This window comes from Otolemur garnettii, unplaced genomic scaffold (assembly GCF_000181295.1).
Source record: "Otolemur garnettii isolate 467f Iridium unplaced genomic scaffold, OtoGar3 scaffold00029, whole genome shotgun sequence".
Classification (NCBI taxonomy): domain Eukaryota; kingdom Metazoa; phylum Chordata; class Mammalia; order Primates; family Galagidae; genus Otolemur; species Otolemur garnettii.
In genome coordinates, this window is record NW_003852424.1 from 15,669,791 (window position 1) to 15,676,868 (window position 7,078).

Sequence of the window (7,078 nt, forward strand, 5' to 3'; positions counted from 1 at the left end):
GTTGTTTGGCGGGCCCGGGCTGGGGATTCGAACCCGCCACCTTAGGTGTATGTGGCTGGCGCCTTAGCCGCTTGAGCCACAGGTGCCGAGCCTGAGTATACATTTTTAATACTAAAGACTAAAAGTCCCACAAATATTATTTTAGAAAGAAGGAATGACAGAAGAAGTAGGAATGAATTTATATATTTATAAATTCTATAAACATATAGAATTTAAATATATTATATATTTATAAATTCTATAAACATATAGAATTTATGTATATATAAATTCTAGTATCTATGATATTAGGCCAGAAATAAAATCTTAATGATACTAAAATATCACTATAATAATAGCTACAAGTCTGAAACATAATGAAAATTAGAAAGAAAAACATCTAAAATCCTAACAGTTGCGTATGAATAACATAGTTCCAAAAGTTGAGTCTGAAAGACTTTATAGTGCAAATAAGACAATTTTTGCATAAGCAATTTACAATTAAAACTATATGTACCAAAAGTTATATACTTTGACTGACCAGTTATATAATAGATACAATAGTACCACCCAAGGATATGACTACCAAGAACCTGTGAATGCCAACCTTATTTAGAAAAATTGTTTGCAGATATAACTAAGGATTTCAAGATCATGATGAATTAGGATTGACCCTGAATCCAATGCCTTATAGAACAAAAAGGGATAAAACTCTTAGAGGAGGATATGGGAAGATGGAGACAGAAGCTGGAACAATGCATCTATAAGCCAAGGATCCCTAAGCACTGCTGGAAGCCACCAGAAGGATGGAGAGATCAGAGTCTCCTTGAGAATCTCCAAAACAAACCAACCTCAATGACACATTGATTTCAGACTTCTAACCTCTACAACAGAATAAATTTGTGTCATTAAGCAACCAATTTGTGGCAATTTGTTATAGTAGTTCTACAAAAGAATACTTAAAAGAATATTTATCTCATAAGTGTTTTTCTCAAAAAGAACTAGAAATAATGTACTAGAGGTCTACTTTAAGTATAAGGCACTAATAAAGCCAACACTATATTTAAGACCTCTATAACAATTTTCTAATTACTGTAAAACCTCCATAGTTGACCACCTCCTTAAGTTGACCAAATTTTCATAGACTGGACATGCACCACATATATATATTAGTACAGTAGGCCTAGTTCCTTATGTTGACCAGTTTGTTACAATACCTTGGGTGGTCAACTTACAGAGGATCTACTATAGATGAAATTTGTTATGTACACTAAGCCATCTGCATGAAACCTTCCCCAAAATACTTACTAACACAGAGGTTTCCTTCTTGTGTGGGTTTTTATGTTTTTGTTTGTTCTTATGGATGAGGACTACAGAAGGCTTTTCCACATTGCTTCCATTTAGAGAGTTTCTCTCCATTGTGAATTCTCACATGTCTTTGCAAGGATGAGAGTCTACTGAACGTTTTCATACATTCCTTACATTCATAGGGTTTCTCTCTAGTGTGGGTTCTCAAATGTCCTCGAAAAGATGATGACCAACTGAAGGCCTTTCCACATTGTTTACACGTATAGGGTTTCTCTCCAGTGTGAATTCTCATGTGTGTTCTAAAGTATGAAGGGCTACTGAAGGCTTTCCCACATTCATTACATGCATATGGTTTCTCTCCAGTGTGAGTTCTCACATGTCCCTTAAAGGATGATGGAGAACTGAAAGATTTTCCACATTGTTTACATTCATAAGGCTTTTCTCCAGAGTGTGTTCTCATGTGAATCCTAAGGTCTGATGGCCAACTGTAGGCTTTCCCACATTCCCCACATTTGTATGCTTTCTCTCCAGTGTGCATTCTTGCATGTATTATCAGGTAAAAAGAATGAAGAAAGGCTTTCCCACATTCCTTACATTCATAGGCTTTCTCTGCACTGTGAACTTTCATGTGTTTTCTAAGGGAAGAGGGAGAAGAGAAGGATTTCTCACATTCTTTACAGGCATAAGGTTTCTCAACAATATGAGTTTCTCTGTGTGTCCAAAGGTTTGAAGGAGATCTGAAGGTTTTCCCACATTTTTCACATTCATAAGGTTTCTCTCCAGTGTGAGTTCTGATATGTACTCTAAGTTTGGAGAAGTATATAAAGGCTTTTCCACATTCTTTACATGCATAGGGTTTCTCTTCAGTGTGAGCTCTTACATGGGCCCTAAAGGATGAGTAACAAATAAAAGTTCTCCCACATTCCTTACACTGGTAGGGTTTTTGTCTGTGTTGAGATGTTACATGACTCTTTAGAGATGAAGCATCTATGATGGCTTTTACAAACTTATTGTTTTCATAAGATTTGACTCCAGTAGAAAGTCTCTTATCCACATTAAGTTTTGGAATCTGGTTGAAGCTTTCTCCACATTCATTTATTTCACTATTTTCTGAGGGTATCTCCAACATATGGCTTCTGTTGAAAAGAGAAATCATATCATTATTAATTTGTTAATAATATGTTGATAGATATTAGTGATTAATATGATTACATTTTTACCATTTCCAGTGAATATGTATGTCTTCTGACCTCTTGGAATTGTTTCAAAATGGTATAAACTAAATGCTCTAACAGAGGGCTCAATCACAGGGATCATTTCTAGTGTTTTTTTTAGAGACAGAGTCTGCCTTACTCCATTGCCCTTGGTAGAGTGCCATGGCATCACAACTCCTGGGCCCAGGCTATTCTCTTGCCTCAGCCTCCCAAGTAGTTGGGACCACAGGCATCCACCACAACACCCAGCTATTTTTTGTTGCAGTTTGGCTGGGGCCAGGTTTGAACCCACCACCCTCAGTATATGGGGCCGGCGCCCTACTCATTGAGCCACAGGCGCTGCCCTCTAGTGTATTCTTTAAAAGGGTTTTTTTCTTAATAATTATTTACAAATGAACAATGCCTCAATGTCTGCATCACTTTTATAAAACTGGTAACAGTTTTCTGTGAATGCTTAATATCTGGCATACCTACATGCATACATATGCAATCTCTCACACACACATACACAAAACACTAAAATGGTATGCTAATACTCTCTCCTGAGATATTACTTTCTCTTTGTGAATGTCACTCACCTTAAATGTGTCCCCTGTTTCAAGTCCTGATACTCAGTGCCATAACATTCCCAGTTTTCTCCTAAAATGAAGATCCAGTAATCATTTTTTATGAATCATACTATTCTGTCTACTTCATATTTCTTTACAAATATATACTGCAGAGGACTTGATTCCTTAATATTAATTTGTGCGTCATCATATAAAACAAATGGTAAAAAAAATTTACTTTCTTTGGAAAGAACTAGTAGGATGAAGGCAAGAAAATAAGTAGGAAACACATACATGCTTTTTCAAACAGTGATCCAAAAATAAACAAATCTTTATTTTCTTTGAGACAAAGTTTCATTTTGTCACCTCCATAGAGTGCCATGGTGTCACAGATCACAGCAAACTCCAACTCCTGGACTTAGGTGATGCTCTTGCCTCAGCCTCCCAAGTAGCTGGGACTATAGGCGCCCATCACAACACCTGGCTATTTTTTGTTGCAGTTTGACTGGGGCTGGGTTCAAACCCACCACCCTTGGTATATGGGGCCAGCGCCCTACCCACTAAACACAGGCGTTGCCCCCAAAATAAACAAATCTTAAAAGAAAAAAATATACTTTATAGTTAAAGTAAAAAAGACATTGAGGAGCTTTAGCTATTTCAGGAATATCAACAATAAGTAGATTAGAAGTCAAAATGGTAAACAATGTACAGAAAATACTTCCAAGAACACCAAGACAAATGGGAATATATACACCTTGTAATTAGGAAGCAACTGGAAAGAAAATGTGCAAATGTATCTTTCCAGATCCTAAATTTACACAAGGATCTATATGTGATCTTTCCCATGGGACAAGAACATTTTGAGAGGATAGATGAAAAGTCAAAAAATGAAGGAAAGGAATTTGCCAAATTCAATTTCCTCAGTAAAAAGATTCATTTATTTTGTTCATTAATATTTCTAAATGTAATGTTCCTCCAACAAGGGCTGTTCCTCAAGGCACAGAGTTAGAGCCTTTCAGTAAGTCAACTTCATTTAAGAAGAAAAGAAGGTCTAATACTTCCATCAAAAACCTATTAGTCAATGTTCCATAAGTAATATGACCATATCTTTCTTACTTATGAGTAAATGCCCATTGTTCAGCCCAAATTTGGGGGCTCAATAGCTAGGGAATGCTCTTACTGTATATGACTAAGCGAAGGAATGATGTTATCCTTACCTATTGAGGCCAGGTTTCTGAAAGTTTCCAGCATCACATCTCTGTAGAGATTCCTCTGAGCATGATTCAGCAAAGCCCACTCCTCTGTGGTGAAGTCTACAGCCACATCTTCAAACACCACTGAGTCCTAAAACATCCAACAAATTCTGGTTCAATCAGAAACCATTCTCCACCAGTGTGTGCATGAAGGAGGATGAGCTGCCAACACTGGAGGACTGATATTCGACTCATAGCAAGTTCACATGTGGTTCTGTGGTTTCCTATCTATCCTAAGGCTTCATCTTCCTACCACTTCCCCTCTATTTCAGGTCTCTCCTGCAGTGACCATCTTGCCTTGGAGACTGAGCGGCATTTCTGGTGAACTTAATTCTCTGCAGTTTGACCATGACTACTTCCACTCTTCCACACTTCCTCTCCAGCTAATGGGTCCAAAAAAGACCACAATGCACTGGAGAAATGAGAGAAATGCCATACAGATGTAACAGTTATTTCCTTTGAAAACATCAATTCCTTGTGATGAAATTATTTAATTTCCTTCTTCATTTTCTCACTATAGCTCTCACCATAACAAGTACCAAGGCTCAGATGTGAATGAGTTTTTAACAAACAAAAACACATTGAGGATCTGGGAGCATTTCCTTCTTTATCTGTCCACCAATGAGTTGGTTCTCAGAGGCCTAACGATGGCCAACCTTCATCCCAGGCCCTGAGATAGATATACCTAGGAAAAAACTTATTTTTTTTTTCTTTTTGAGACAAAGTCTCACTATATAGCCCTTGATAGAGTGCTGTGGCATCACAGCTCACAGAAACCTCAAACGCTTAAGCTTAAGTGATTCTCTTTCCTCAGCCTTCCAAGTAACAGGAACTACAGGTGCCTGCCACAACGTCTGGCTATCTTTTTGTCATAGTTGTCATTGTTGTTTAGCAGGCCCAGGCTGAGCTCAAACCCACCAGCTCAGTGTATGTTGCTGGCACCCTACTCACTGAGCTACGGGCACCAAGCCGAGAACCCCAATTCTTATAAACTGACAGGCCCACCTGGTGACATAAGAATATTCTTTATGAGAAGAATTAATATTTACTTATTTGTAACCCATTTTTCTATAAAACGGCAACTTTCATTTCTCCACACCCTCTCCCAGGAGACAGGCAATGTACTGATAAGTTGGGCTCAGGCAAGTGAAAGGAAGCATAAAGATTCAGACCTCACCACAACCCCATGTTGAAGGGCTCAGGTGCTGCTAGTCACCAGTTACAGGTGACAGCTCCTTCAACACACAGATTGGCCTTGTGATCCCAGAACAACCTTGTGTCTTTCAGAAAAGAGTGCTTCTTCATGTCTGGGAGGAAAATGTCATAAGTGCTACTGAAGAAGTATGTTAACTGAAGTCCAGAAAACTTTGGCTGTGAATTTGCTAAGATTAGAAATTCATAAAGGTGGCACTTTCCTTCAAAAGAACATTCACTCCCACTGTATGAAAACTCAGAGGTATGAATTATAGACCAGCCTCCTATAACCAGCTCCATAAGCAAGAAAACATTTTAAAATTATTTTGTATAGCTGAGTGCAATGGCTCACACCTGTAACCTAGCACTCTGAGAGGCTGAGGCAGATGGACTGCTTGAGCTCACGAATTTGAGGCCAGCCTGAACAACAGTGAGACTCTATCTCTACTAAAAACAGAAAAATAAGCTGGGTGTTGTGGCAGGCACCTGTAGTCCCAGTAATTCCAGTTACTCAGGAGGCTGAGGCCAGTGGATCACTTGAGCTCAAGAGTTTGAGGTTACTGTGAGCTATGATGACACCACAGCACTCTACCCAGGGTGAGGAAGTGAGAATCTGTCTCAAAAAAATTTAAATAAATATATATTTTAAATAGTTTGCTTATGTTTCAAGTTCCCAGGCCAGTAAGAATTGCTGACCAGAGCTTTGAAAATTTCTGTTTCACTAATGCATACCTCTTTGACTTTCTTTCCCAGGAATGGCTGGAAAATGCACCCATGAGATAACTACAGAGCCATATGCCACCTGGTTGTCCAGAAAGGACAAGATAAGTGATATGCCATGCAGATTGTGCCCAAGGATCCACTGAGCCTGTGCATAAGGCTGAAAAAAATGACCAATATTCACCCTTAGCACATTATAATACTAAAATCCCCACCCTGGGAGGGACTTATCTGCCATTTTTTGTTCATGGGACATATGTGCTAACATGATTTCTCATTGTGTTTTCATGCCCTTTACTCCATCCCTAACATACAATGATGCTCACTCCCCTCATGCATTATTCATTTTCACCTTCATGAAAACCCTTGACCCTCTTAGTCAGGGAGGCAGATTTGCAGCAATCTGTGCCTCCCCCTCCCAGCAGATGCATCTCCTGTAGTAAATCCTTTCCTCCTTGACAATCCTCTTTGTCTCAGTAATTGGCTTTACTATGTAGTGAGCAACATGAACAACTGCCCCTGTGGGTCCGTTAACCCTCCTGGGTCCTCTAGACAACCATTTCCAAACCTCGCAACATGTGGATAAGCATAACACTCCCACCCCAGAGCATGGAATCCGACAATCTGCAGAATCCAGAAAACCCAGCCTCTTAGAAAGCACATCATCCCTTTGGCTTCTATAAGGTTGCAAATACAGGCTGCCACACTGCAATACAGGTGCTGCAATTTTCCTGTCCAATGAACAACAGTAGAACTAGAATGCTAAAGGATAGGAACACTCAACTTGCAAGGTCAGTCAGATGCCTGGGGCAGCCTTAATTACTCTCTTCTCTCTCACTCTCTTTCTTTTTTTTTTTTTTTT

At 39.1% G+C, this 7,078-nt stretch overlaps 1 pseudogene; it reads right to left on the reverse strand.

Moving 5' to 3' along the window:
* Positions 1–1,407: 1,407 nt before the first annotated feature.
* The window catches only part of LOC100948612, a 22,458-nt pseudogene continuing 16,787 nt past the window's right edge, over positions 1,408–7,078 (reverse strand).